Here is a 12,704-nt window from a genome sequence, read left to right as displayed (position 1 = left end):
GCTTTGACTCTTACAAGATTTAGGGCTAGGGCAGAGGGTGTTGGGGAGCTCTGTGGGGTAGGACTTGGAAGTCACAAATGCACCATGGTGACTGAGAGTAAGTTACTCCTGTTGGAAACCACACTGGGAAGCAACGACCTGAAAATGGCCTAGCATGGCTCTGGGCTCAGAGATGGAGGTTTTGGAGTTGCAAGGTGGGAGCACAGGAATGGACAGCTCAGGGAGAGGCGAGAAGAGAAACAACCATGGCTTCCCTCTGACATGAGCCTGGGAACACAAATTCCAAAATTCCCAAAGAAATCCAGCACTCAGAAGGAAGGGCCACAAAGTCAGCAATTAGATCAGAGTTTTACTCCAGATCAAAGCTAATTTTATAGATCAGCATATCAAAGAATTTATAGTAAGTCCACTCAAGATGTCAAGACACAGATAAGAGAAGGTAAAACAGATGCAAATAATAGCAGGTAGGTCTGGCCATGTTGCTTAGTGGGTAGCTCACTTCCTCAAATGTGCTAAGCCTTGAGTAAATCAGGAATGTGGGTACCCACCTGCAATGCCTCAGCTTGTCAGCCAGAGGCAGGAGGATCATCCTCAGTTACAAAGTGAATCTGAGGTGAGGCCAAACTCCTGCCAGATCCATCTTGCTCACACAGCCACCCCCAGGAAATGCCCTGGGTCATAAGACTATAAGGATTTTGAAGGAAGAAGGAATGACAGCAAAGCAATATTTAGAAATATAGTGCTGATTTAGTGCAGGGAGCAGGGACAGACAGAGGAGGAGGAGAGTGAGAGAGTGAAACAGAGAAGACAAACAGAGAGACAGAGACAGACAGAGACAGACACAGAGACACACAAAGAGATAGAGACACAGAAAGACAGAGAAGGAGAGACAGATGGAGAAAGAAAGAGACAGAGAGAGGAGAGACAGAGATACAGAGAGAGACACAGAGACAGAGAAAGAGAGACAGAGACACACACAGAGATAGAGACACAAAGAAAGACACAAAGCAACAGAGACAGAGAAAGAGACATAGAGAGACAGAGACAGACAGAGAATTTCCAGAATGAAAACATCAAATCTACATTTAAGCTCAAAGAAATTAAGAGTAGGTGCATACTGAGACATGTTGTAAGAAGACTGCAGAATCCTAAAGATAAAGAGAGGATAGATAAAGATAACAGGTAAAGAATAAATAATAGACGACACAGTTAATAGAGAAAGAATTGCCTAAAAAGGAATGGAAATCAGTCAGATGGCAGCCTTCTCTTAAACAGGAGAAGATTCCAGAAGATGCTAAAGGTAAAGTGTAGAGCATGCTGAGGGAATGTAATTTCTGTTTACAGTTCTTCAGACCCCCACATAGCAAGAGCGTACCAGCCACAGGCTGCCCAGTCCTCTTCTCTTTATTTAAAGGGTAAGGCCATCCCGCGACAATAAGGGCAGAGCTGTGAAGCAGCCGCCTTTGTTCTGGCCGAGGAGAAAGTGAAAACTCTACTTAGCCAAGTCTGTGTGCTCAGGAGGGCCGGAATGAAAAACTAAGCAAGTGTACAACCCACGAGTGAGGTGCTCAACCCAAGATATGGGATGGAGGAGCAGAGAAACCTGACTGAGAAGAAAATAATAAAGAGAACAAAGAAGGGGATGGAAAAGCATCATTACAGAAGACAACCAAAGCACAGAGCATCTCTGTTTGTAAGAAACCACTCCTTACAGAAACAAACTCTAGGTGTAGATGACCGAGAAAAACTCGCAAATACAAATAGAAACAAAAGGGGAAACTGGAAGACTTAAAACACAAAAGAGAAACCTACTGTTTCTTCTATCCTAATAAATACAGACATTTAGAAGAAGCGGGTAACTTTCAGAAGATAAAAGCCTGATGATTTATTCAGACAAAATTAGGATAAATCGTCCAGGGATAATGAAATGTTCTCCCATCTGCAAGGGCAGTGAGCCCAGGTGGTTCTCCAGACCCTCAACATAAGCCCTGCTTCAGAGACTGGAGTAAAAGCAAGAGGACTTCTCCCAAAATAATCTTTGAGACACGACAGCCAGTCAAGTGGGATTAGTAAAAACAGTAACAGTTCAATCTCAGTTTTCAGGCAAATAAAAATCTTAAAGAAAATATAATTGAGTAAAATTTAAGCTCAAGAATCAAAGTGTGATTCAAAAGTTAAAAATTTGTTTCACTAGCAGATGGAAGAGAGAAGCTGCTCATCTGTTATGTTTTAAGCAACACGATGGAAAACACAGAAAGATGTTTGACAGAATGCAGTATTCATCTGTGATTAGAAAAACAAAATCCTTAGCAGACCAGGTCTAAAGGTGATTTTCTTTACTTGACACAAGGCCACGAATAAAATCCTACAAGCACATGTAAGATCTGGGGATACTTTAGAGAGATTTCTATTAAAGTCAGGAGTGACCTAAGAAGACTGTGACCAACGTTCACCCAGCAGGTCTTTCCTTGGTGCAGCATAAGCAGAGATGAGAAAGAGAGAAAACTACTCTCAAAATAAAGGACTCAAGAAAAAGCAAAATGTTCAGGAAGGGAACAGAAACCACCCCAAAGCCAACAGCATTCTCGACAGTTATAACTAGAAAATATAAAAAGAAAAAAATATTTACACTCATAGATTACATGCTTAACGTTATGTATGATTTTTCTGTATGCTGGTCAGAAGTGGATCTGTTAAAAATCTATGTGAAGCCTCTGGAGGAACAATGGTACAATAGGAGGAAAAGTAAAGACGTGGCAACCTTGAGTTGCCAGTCAGAAAAATAGCAACAATTGTGACAACAGTGGGTTCTTTAATTAGAAAAGTGGCAACAATTAAACAGGTCGAAACAGTGAGTTTGACAATTAAGCAATAGCAACAATGAAATAACCTTGAGTTGCGGATCAGAAAAGCCAGTGACCCAGGAAACCTTCCGTTTCCTCTAGATGACTTGATGCAAGCTTTGTTTTTGAAAACCCCAAATGTGTGAATAGGTGATTCAAATTCACGTGCTAGGTTATAACCCTAAGAGAAGATTGTGTTGATGGAGTTGAAGAAAGTGGCAGGATCTGTCCTATTAAACATTCAGACTTATTAAAGGACCAGTGGTAATGACAAGGGAGAGTACAAGAAGGTGAATGGAACAGAATAAAAGCTCAGAAATATCACATTACCAGAGAAAGAAGATAAAACGGAGGTGGCATCAGAAGGTGACTGGAGTAGTGGCAGATCAGAGAACACTTCATCTACGTGGGAGGAAGGAGAAAGGGCGATCAAAGTGTAAGCATAAAAAGCAAAATGTGGGGACTTGTACAAGAAATATAAGATAACACACTTATTAGTGTCAAGTAGGGAAAGATTTCTTCTGTGATATACAGAAATACAAACAATAAAGCAAGAAGATGTGTCTGGTTGCACTGAGATTTAAAAAAAAAAGCTGCACAAAAAGAATCCAATAAACACAGTAGGTGACAGGTATAGAAAGGGAAATGGATGTACCAGGCACAAAAGCACCAAACAAAACAAAATACCAACAAAAGCAAGAGAAGAGGGAGCTATTTTAAGAAGCAGAAATTACTTAAGCTCCTTCGATCCCAAGCAACATAGCTGGTTATAGAAATCAAAGAAAAAATGAAATATTAGATTTTTTAAAAATCGAAGAACAGCAGCTAGAAGGTAGTTTGAGGGTCCACCATGTCAAAGTCATGAAATGTCATCGGCTGTGTACTGAAAGGCAAAGGTGTCATGTTTTAATAACCCTCAAGGAAAACAAAAATGAAAGCATTCAACCCCAACATTCCCAGAAACAAAGTCCCTGAGGAATCAGGAACACAGAAAAGAGAAATGGAAAACCTGAACCGAACCAAAAATTTTATAGAATTAATGCAAGAATTAATTATAGAATTAATCCAATTTTAAAATAGACAGTAAGACAAAACTAAATAGGGAAAAAAACTGTAGCTAATAAAATTACAAAAGAAAAATAACTCATCCCCAGAAAAGGTTACATCTTAAATGTAAAGTGATACTTTGTGAAACTATGTTATAAACTTGAAAACTCAGAGGACAGAATAGCCTTGTCAAATTAAACAGGCCAGTTACAACTGAGGGAACTGGAAAAGGCAGAGGAGGATTTCTCTAGAGAAGCATGCAGGCCTAAACCTCATAGAGAAATATTATTAGAAAATTAACTCACATGTCTCATATATAATTATCTCAAAACCCTGGAAAATATGAAAGCCTGTCTAATTTGTGTTACAGAGGCAATCCTGATAGCAAACCCTAGGTGGGGAAAAGAGGTTGCCAGATTGTATTTATTAGGGAAGAAATAAAAACAGACAACATATTGTCAAAAGACTTATCCTAGCTCAACTAAGAATCAAAACAAAACAAACACCAAAACCAAAACCCTGTATTTTAACTCTGAATATTTGAATCTGTGTCCTATGCAGAGGCTAGAAAATCCTCGGAAAGGCATTTTAGAAGTAACAACTGGCCTGGCCTGGCACACTTAGAGCCCTGAGTTCAGTGCCCAGCACCACGAGAAAACCAACAAAGGTCGATGATATTCTCCACAGACACAGAGAATTTCATCACTAGCATTTATTTGAAAATTAATACACACTAGAAGCAGTCAAAGTCACCCCTTTAAAATGTAGTACCAGGGTACCTTCAGTAAAATCAGAAAGAAAATGCATTTTGATCCTGAATTTCTAATCAATGAGATAGAGCATTAAAATATGTGATTATTCTATTTCTGGAAACTGAAAGGAAATACTCCAACTAAAAACCATTATAATGACATGTGGGAGCTCTAGAAAACTGTGGGTCCAAAAATACAGAAATGATTAAAATGTCAAATAGTTTTTACAGAATTTAAAAAAAGTTTACTTTTTATGTTAAAAATATCTCGTAGCTCTCTTATACAGAAAGTCTGTTTTTCTTTCTTTTTTTTCTCCTTTTCTTTCTTCCTTTTCTCCCCCACTCTCTCTCTCTGTGTGTGTGTGCATGCACGCAGGCATGTTTAATGTTTTTGGACAGAAGCCTTCCTGTGTAACCCAGGTTGTTCTGGAACTCACTATACAGACCAAATTGGCTTTGAACTCACAGAGCTCTTCCTGTTCTCTGCCTTGTGAGCACTGGAATTAAAGGTGTGCACCACTGTGCTCTGTGCTTTTCTATGTGAAAATACTATTAGTTGGGCAATGCGGTTTTATTGCTAATTATTTTATTTAGAAAATGTGACTTTAAGAAAGGTCACACTGCCACAGTAAAAGTCAACAGTAATGACATCAGAGATGTCTGTGAAATGCCTTAGAATGTCTCTCATGAAAACAGGACAGACTTAAGCCAGGGAGTGATGGTGCATGCCTTTAATCCCAGCTCTCAGGAGACAGAAGCAACTGGAGCTCTACCAGTATGGTCTGTCTACAGAGCTAGTTCCAGGATAACCAGGGCTACACAGAGGAAGCCTGTCTTAAAAAACAAACAAAAAAAAAAAAAAAAAAAAAAAAAGAAAGAAAGAAAAGAAAAAGAAAATGTGATGGACCCAGATAAAGCCAATTCTGGAATCTTACTGAGAAATACAGAAGATTTGAATATTAAAATCTTTGGCAACGGTGTCGATGTTTTCTCAGACTCATTTGACAGTGATCACGGGAAATCACAATAAGATTATTTTCAGAATCTGAGCAAGCCTATCATTCACTGACAGAAAGTTAATACAAACAGATATTCACATTAGGACCAGAAAATAGATGTTCTCAGTTCTCATTATATATGGCACCACAAGTCAGCCTTGAATATAGAAGGAAAAAAAAAGGTAAATGTATCTGTAATTGTAGTAGAAATACTTTTAGTTGGATGAACAATGGTCATTAGATCTAAATACAAAGATGTAAGGAAAACAAAACACTCTAGAAGCATATTGAAAGAAAGAACAATAACTCTAATTAACAAAGAAACGAAAAGTAGAATTACAGTAAGCTGCTAGAGTACAGAGGTTGAAAATAGCAAGTGCTGACAAGGATGTGGAGCAACTGGAGTGCAGAGCCCCAGTGAGAGGGTAAAATGGCCGTCACCTGGGGTGGGGGTAAGGGGGAACCCTGGCTGTTCCCTAGAAAACTAAACATTCACCTATTCTCTGACTTACCAGCTCAAGCCTTTTGTGTTTTCCCAGGGAAATGACAGCCCATGTCCATACCAAAAACAGTTCACATGAATGTTCACTACTCACAAATGTTCACTACTCTTTGGTTCATAGTGGTGCCGAACTGTGAGTGTGCAGTCCAGCCGTAGAGGACTAGATGCTAAAGGCTTTCGTGGGGGTGGAAACTTAATTATGGAAACAGAATGTCACAAAACTCTGAGCACACCAACAGCATGGAGCTTGGAGAGCCATACTGGCTGTAAACTCTGGACTGGGGACCAGCTTTATCTCAAGACACTGTCAGTAAGAAAAGAAAAGAAAAAGAAACTCATACTCTTAGCGTGTGTATGGCAAGACAGGTCTAGTGCATCTGGCACTTGCCAAGGCTTGCCAACGATCCACTTTAAAATTGTCTATTTCTTGTAGGTATGTAAAATAAATAGATTTTTACCTTTAAATACTTTCTATTAGAAGAAAATATGAAATAATTTTCAAAGCTCTTGATCAGAAAACCCAATTTTCAAAAGGAAAATAGTTAATTATTAAAATCTTAAGATCCTGTGTAGTAGACAGACACTGCAGAACCAGCAGTTGGAAGGCTGAGGCAGAGTTGCCACACTTTATAGGCCACTCTGGGTTATAGAACAAGACTGCCTTAAAAAGCAAAAAGTGCCTAAAATACTAGCACTTTGAAGATAAAGGCAGGAGAAGCAGATATTTAGTACATATTAAAATTAAGGCCAGTCTGAGCTACATAAGATCTTGTCTCAAAAAACAAAACTGAAACAACAAAAAAACCTTAAGTATAAAAATATGTTAAATATGCTTTAATGTATTTTATATTATATTTTATACACATAAATATTTTATATAATGCACATATAGCCACTTAAATCTATTAGCCAAAATATATTAATATAACCAATATTAAAGTGCAAATATCAAGCCAGGAAATTATTATTATATGTTACAAATATTAGACATGAAATTATTTGTATATATATTTCTATATATGTAAAAGTTCTAAATTGCTGCAAGTGTTCAGACACAGGCATATAAACAAAGACTAAATGTAAAATATATTCACAGAAAATACAACTTGCTAACAGAAGGGATATTTTTATGTATTTACCAAAACTGAAATTAAAATTATACAAAGAGTAACATACACAAAGGGTCTCTCTAATTTGTGTACTCTGATTTATATTTAAGAAATACATTTGCTTTCCTATAAAAGCAAAATAAACCAAGACCCAAATCAGTTGCATTTGAAGTTGGGAAGAAGGCTCTGCAGAGATTTGGTTACAAGAGGGTCTCCTGCAGTGATATCTGAACTCAGGTGATTCAGAGGCTGTGAGTCACACTGCAAAGATACCGAACCCGCTTAGGGCTCTTCTGTAGCCTTAAAACTGACGTCCTAGAACATGATTGCTGCATATTTATTTTCTCAGACTAAGCTATTTTGGTGCGGTGGCTCACACCATAAAGTAGAACTCAGGTGACAAGTTTGAGGCCAGCTAGCCACATCAAGACTCCATCTCAAAATAAAATATAACAAACTTTAAAACATAAAGTGAAAATTGGATAGAGTAACCTGTCACAGAGAGAAAGACTTTTGTAAAAAGCTATAGCCACAGATACAAGACATTAAAACTTAGTTCACCCTCGTACACAGAACTAAGTGTTTATTTCCAGATTGAAACTATGTAATTAATAGCAACTTTTTTGCTGCCAGCATTGTTTTTGTAAAAAACATTTTTCATACTTTTAAGTGTGCATCTGAGTGTAAACATTAGTTTTATTATGTCTTTTGCTTTGTTTTTTTTTTTTTTTTTTTTTTTTGAGAAAAGTTTGCACCCCTCTTTTGGCTTCTTTAGACACCTGCACTTTGAGGTGCATAAACCTGGACACACAGACACACAGACACACAGACACAGACACACACACACACATGGAGAGAGAGAGAGAGAGAGAGAGAGAGAGAGAGAGAGAGAGAGAGAACCAGGCCCCAAGGCATGGCAAAAGCATGTAATCTCTAGTCAGAGCAGGAGGCAGGAGGATGAAGGCAACTTCAGTCTGTCTAAAGCATCTCTGAGCCACAGAATGAGTTAAGATCAGTTGGGTAATTCAGCAGGACACTTTATCCAAATAAAAAGTACTTTCAATGGGCTAGAAATATAGCTTAATTAGTAGAGCACTAGCCTGCCACATAGAAAACCTGGGTTGCCAGTAAACTAGACTCACACCCGTAATCCCAGTGTTGGGGAGGAAGAGTTGGAGAGTTAAGAGTTTACGCTCATCCTGGCCTGGACAACGAGTTCGAGGTTAGCCTAGGCTCCCTGAGACCATGTCCAAAAACAGTTTCTTTTTTAAGGACTAGTGGATAGAGCTCAGTGGTAGAGTACTGTGTTCAAAGCCTGTGTTCAACATCTAGTATGTCAAAAATAGATAGACAGGGGTTAGAGAGATGGCTCCATGATTAAGAGCACTGACTGCTCTTTCAGAAGACCCTGGTTCAAATCCTTGGTACCCACATAGTAGCTCACACTGTTTGTAACTCTAGTTCCATAGGACCCGACACCCTCACACACACATGCCATACATGCAGGCAAAAAACACCAACAAACATAAAAATAAAATAAAAGAAATCATAAAAAGTAGATAGATAAACAACATGCACCACATATAATAATGGCTAGGTATATATTCCCAAACGCTTTGTAGTTTCCCTTTTTTTTTTTGGAGACAGGATCTTATTACACAGCTCTGGTTGGCCAAGAACTCACAGCAATTCTTCTGCCTCAGTCTCTCAGGTGCTAAGATTTCAACTGTGAGTCAGTATGCCCAGCTAATTGCCAAAGATTTGAAACATATCTTTTTCTAGAGCTAGATAAATGAAAAATTGGATGTGTGTGTGTGTGTGTGTGTGTGTGTGTGTGTGTGTGTGTGTGTAAACACTGGAGACAGCAGACCCTGATGTGCTCACTTCTTGGAGGTGCACGGTCACCGGTCACCTGCCAGCTGAGGCAGACTGTGCCTCCGGAGCACTTTCCTGCCCCTTAGTTGGATTCAGCTCCGAGCAGCAGCTGGGGGTGCTCAGTAAACATTCTCTAACGTTCTCTAGCATAGTGCATTACTCATAGTTTGAAAATCGCCTTAATTATGTTAATGTCAGATGACTCAGCTGCTGGGCAGTCCTGCTCTGCCCTGGCCACCTCCTCCAGCCCTGAGAGCCTCAGCACCTGGGGCTTCAAAACAGAGAGAACCAGGAGAAAAAAGGAACCCAGCTCCACCCCCACTGATGGCTGCAAGAACAGCTCCAGAAGAGCTGATCTTTGCTGTCAGGAGGGAGAGTGGTTGAAACATCTCTAACCCGAGGATCATGTATTGGAATGAAGGAAAACCGGAGTGAGGAATTCCTACAGAGAAGCTTTTACTGCCCCAGGGCAGTAGGGACTAGCCAGGGTTCTGTCCATTGTTTTCCCATTTATGGCTCATGCTCCCAAGCAGTTGGCCCAAGACTGGTCCTGTGGGTATCCCTAACCTGATAGGCCATTCATTACTGAGGGGACTTTACACCCTGGGCAGCCTCCCCAGCCTCTTTGCTTTAGCAATGTACCATCTGGGCATCAAGGATAGCAGTAAGCCTGGCTACTCTGGGTATAGTGTATAAACTGTCTTCTCTCCTTCAGCTTCTGTGGAAGGAGCAGGATGCAGGAAGGTCTGGACAGGAAGGAAGTTCCCACAGCCTGTCTGACCATGACTCCCATGGCTCTATCCCTGATCAGTTGGTCCTCCAGTAACTCCAGTCACCCCTCACCCCCGGCAGCCAAGTTTACCTGGCCGGCACCCCAGCCAAACCCACTTCATACATTTCCCACTGCCTCAGAAAAAAAAAAACCCTCGAATGCAGTCTCTCACCAAGGCCTCCTTACAACCATCCTTTTGTAAACAGGTTCAGAGAAGGTATACTGCCAACCAAAGTTACACAGCAAGCAACAGGTCACCCCAGCCCTGTGCTTGCCCTACTCTGGCCAAAGCAAAACAGCTGGAATTCACCCTGAAAGAACAGGACAGGACCGAACTGGGTGGGAGGGTCCTAAGGGATCATCTTATCACATGAGGTCGAGGCAGAATCTAAAGAGAGAAGGTAATGTCCTACCCAAGGCCACACAACCAAGTCAGCAGCAGAAGAGGCTCCCAAACACACACTATCCCCTCCCCTCCCTCCAGTTCTTGCAAACTGAAGCCTTCACTTGCTCATCCTGGACCTAGCCCAGTGTAGCTGCTGGCAGAATATACTTTCCTCAAGACCATGAAACTGCTGACAAGAAGTGCTAGGAACTCCCAAAAGCACGGGGCCCATAAGAACAAGGGATGCCAAGGAGAGTGCCGTGGAATGAAGGGCTTTGCCTCAGATGAGGCTGGGCCATCATACCAACAACTGAGCCAGCCTCATCTTGTTGTGGAAACCGTGCAGGGCAGGTGGCATCTCCCTCAGCCCGGGTATTCTACAACACTCTAATCCTGGGCCTCCCTCACTGCCCACCTTGCAAACCATCACTTTGGGAGCCATGTGGAGCTTAAGATTGGTTCTCAGCGCTTGACATTTTCCACCCTGTTCAGGGTGGCATCCACTCAGCCTGGCCATGGAGGCCTGCCCCAGCTAGAAGGTTCCTGAGTCTGCTTTTCCTCCCACTGGTTCCCCAAACAAAGAAAAATCAGGACTTACATTTTGGGATGAAGTGCTGGAACTCCTTGGGACCCTGTGGGAGATCCTTTTGAGAGGAGTCTGTCTTCCCTACTCCTGTCTGGTCTGGTCCTACCCAATTTATCCTCAAGGCTCGATTGGTTGTCTAGGGCTGACCCCTCCCCTGCCCCCCAAAGCAACTAACAGCTGCCACTCTATTGAGTGGCAATGTGAGGTCATATCATAGGTGACTAACCCACCGAGGCTTCCTTGCGAGCCATCAGCTAAATATGGTGACGTCTGTCATCCTGACCTTTTCAGGAAGGAAGCTGAGTGAGGGGCTCGGCACTGACTCTGGGGTTCAAGTGGACACATGGCTTTCCAGGGCTGCACCCCTGAGCATCTGAGAACAAGCCCCCACCCCCACCCCCATGCAGATTCCTTCCCAGAGACAGACAGCTTCGGTCCAGGCAGACTGGGCTGAGTGTGAAATCACTAGATCCGAGTCTGTGATAATCTGAGCCAGGAGGAGGGGTTGTAGACACCTCGCCGGTTCTGTGATAGAACTTGATGAAAATTTGCACTTACTTTCAAAACTTCCCAAGGAAGCCAGTACAATCCCAGCTGAGCTGGAGAAACTGAGACAGGACAATAAAGTGACTTTCCCAAGGTTACAGAGCTGACTGGGACTGGGACTCAGGTCTCAGTGCACCTCTGCCGAACTCCACAGAGCACCGAGCTCTACGGAGAGGCACTGCCGTGTTGCTTGGCTTGTTTGTTTGTTTGTTTGGTTTGTTTTTAGCAGACTTAACTTGTAGAGAAGTTTACACTTTCATGTTTTGGTAAAAATAAATCAGAGAGTGTAGAGATTTCTCAAATGTCCCCTGTTCCCACACAGGGCACAGCCACTCTGTATTCCCCAGCAGAAAGGTTGGTTGATGGCTCTGTTTGACATCATTATCACCCAGAGTCCACATTCACCTTGAGGCTCACACATTCTGTAAGTTTGGGTCAAAACAACTTTCATGTGTGTGTGTGTGTGTGTGTGTGTGTGTGTGTGGCTTTAGTTTTGTTTTGAGAGAGTCTTGCTATGTAGCCCAGGTTGTACTTGAACTCACTGTGTACCAGAGGCTTGTCTAGAACTCAAAGAAGAGCACTCCTCCTGCCTCAACCTTCTGAGTGCTGGGATTACAGGGAGTACCACCACACCTGGCTTAGGTATCATCAGTGCCACGGAGAGTCTTTTCATTGTGCTCTGGACACACTTATCCCAGGGCTCAGGAGGTGGAAACAGGAGGATCGGAAGTTCAAGGCCATCCTCGGCTACATATATTGAGCTTGAAGCCAACCTGGGCTACTTGAAACCCTCTCTTTAAAAAAAAAAAAAAAAAAAAAAAAAAAAGGACAAGAAAGAGGGAAAGAGAAGCCTCTGTACTTTAACTACCTCTCCCCCTCCCATCTCAGTCCCTGATGCTCTTACTTTCTTTGCCTTTTTTTCTGGATTGTTATCGTTGGATCCAGAACTGCCCTGTAGCTCCAGCAAGTCTTCCTAGGGCTCGACAGCTTGTCCCTCTTTTCTTAAGTGCCGAATAATATTCTATTGTCTGGATTCCCTTGGTTTGTTCATTTACTTACAGGGCGATGAAATTCTGAGATGGTTGTGACCCATACCTGTCACCTGAACACACAGGGAGCGGAGACAGGAGGATTATCATGAGGCCAGCCTAGGTACAGACGGAGGCTGTTCTACACTAAAAGGGTACTTGTCACAAATAAACAAAACAAAGCAAATAAGCAACTTCCTGCCCCAATCTCCTCACGGTTCTAGTGTGAATGTTACTGAAAACAGAAATGGCCACAGGGCCT

The 12,704-nt window shown here is 41.8% G+C and overlaps 1 protein-coding gene across 1 annotated transcript in view; it reads right to left on the bottom strand.

The window, feature by feature from the left end:
- ATF3 (activating transcription factor 3) overlaps positions 1–10,933 on the bottom strand; it is a 47,286-nt gene extending 36,353 nt beyond the window's left edge. Inside the window, exon 1 of the mRNA XM_080923504.1 lies at positions 10,881–10,933. The gene's annotated coding sequence lies outside the window, so the exon portion shown is untranslated. The remainder of the gene's footprint in view (positions 1–10,880) is intronic.
- Positions 10,934–12,704: the final 1,771 nt, after the last annotated feature.

This window comes from Micromys minutus (assembly GCF_963924665.1).
Source record: "Micromys minutus genome assembly, chromosome: 1".
NCBI lineage: Eukaryota > Metazoa > Chordata > Mammalia > Rodentia > Muridae > Micromys > Micromys minutus.
This window is presented reverse-complemented; position numbering and strand designations above follow the sequence as displayed.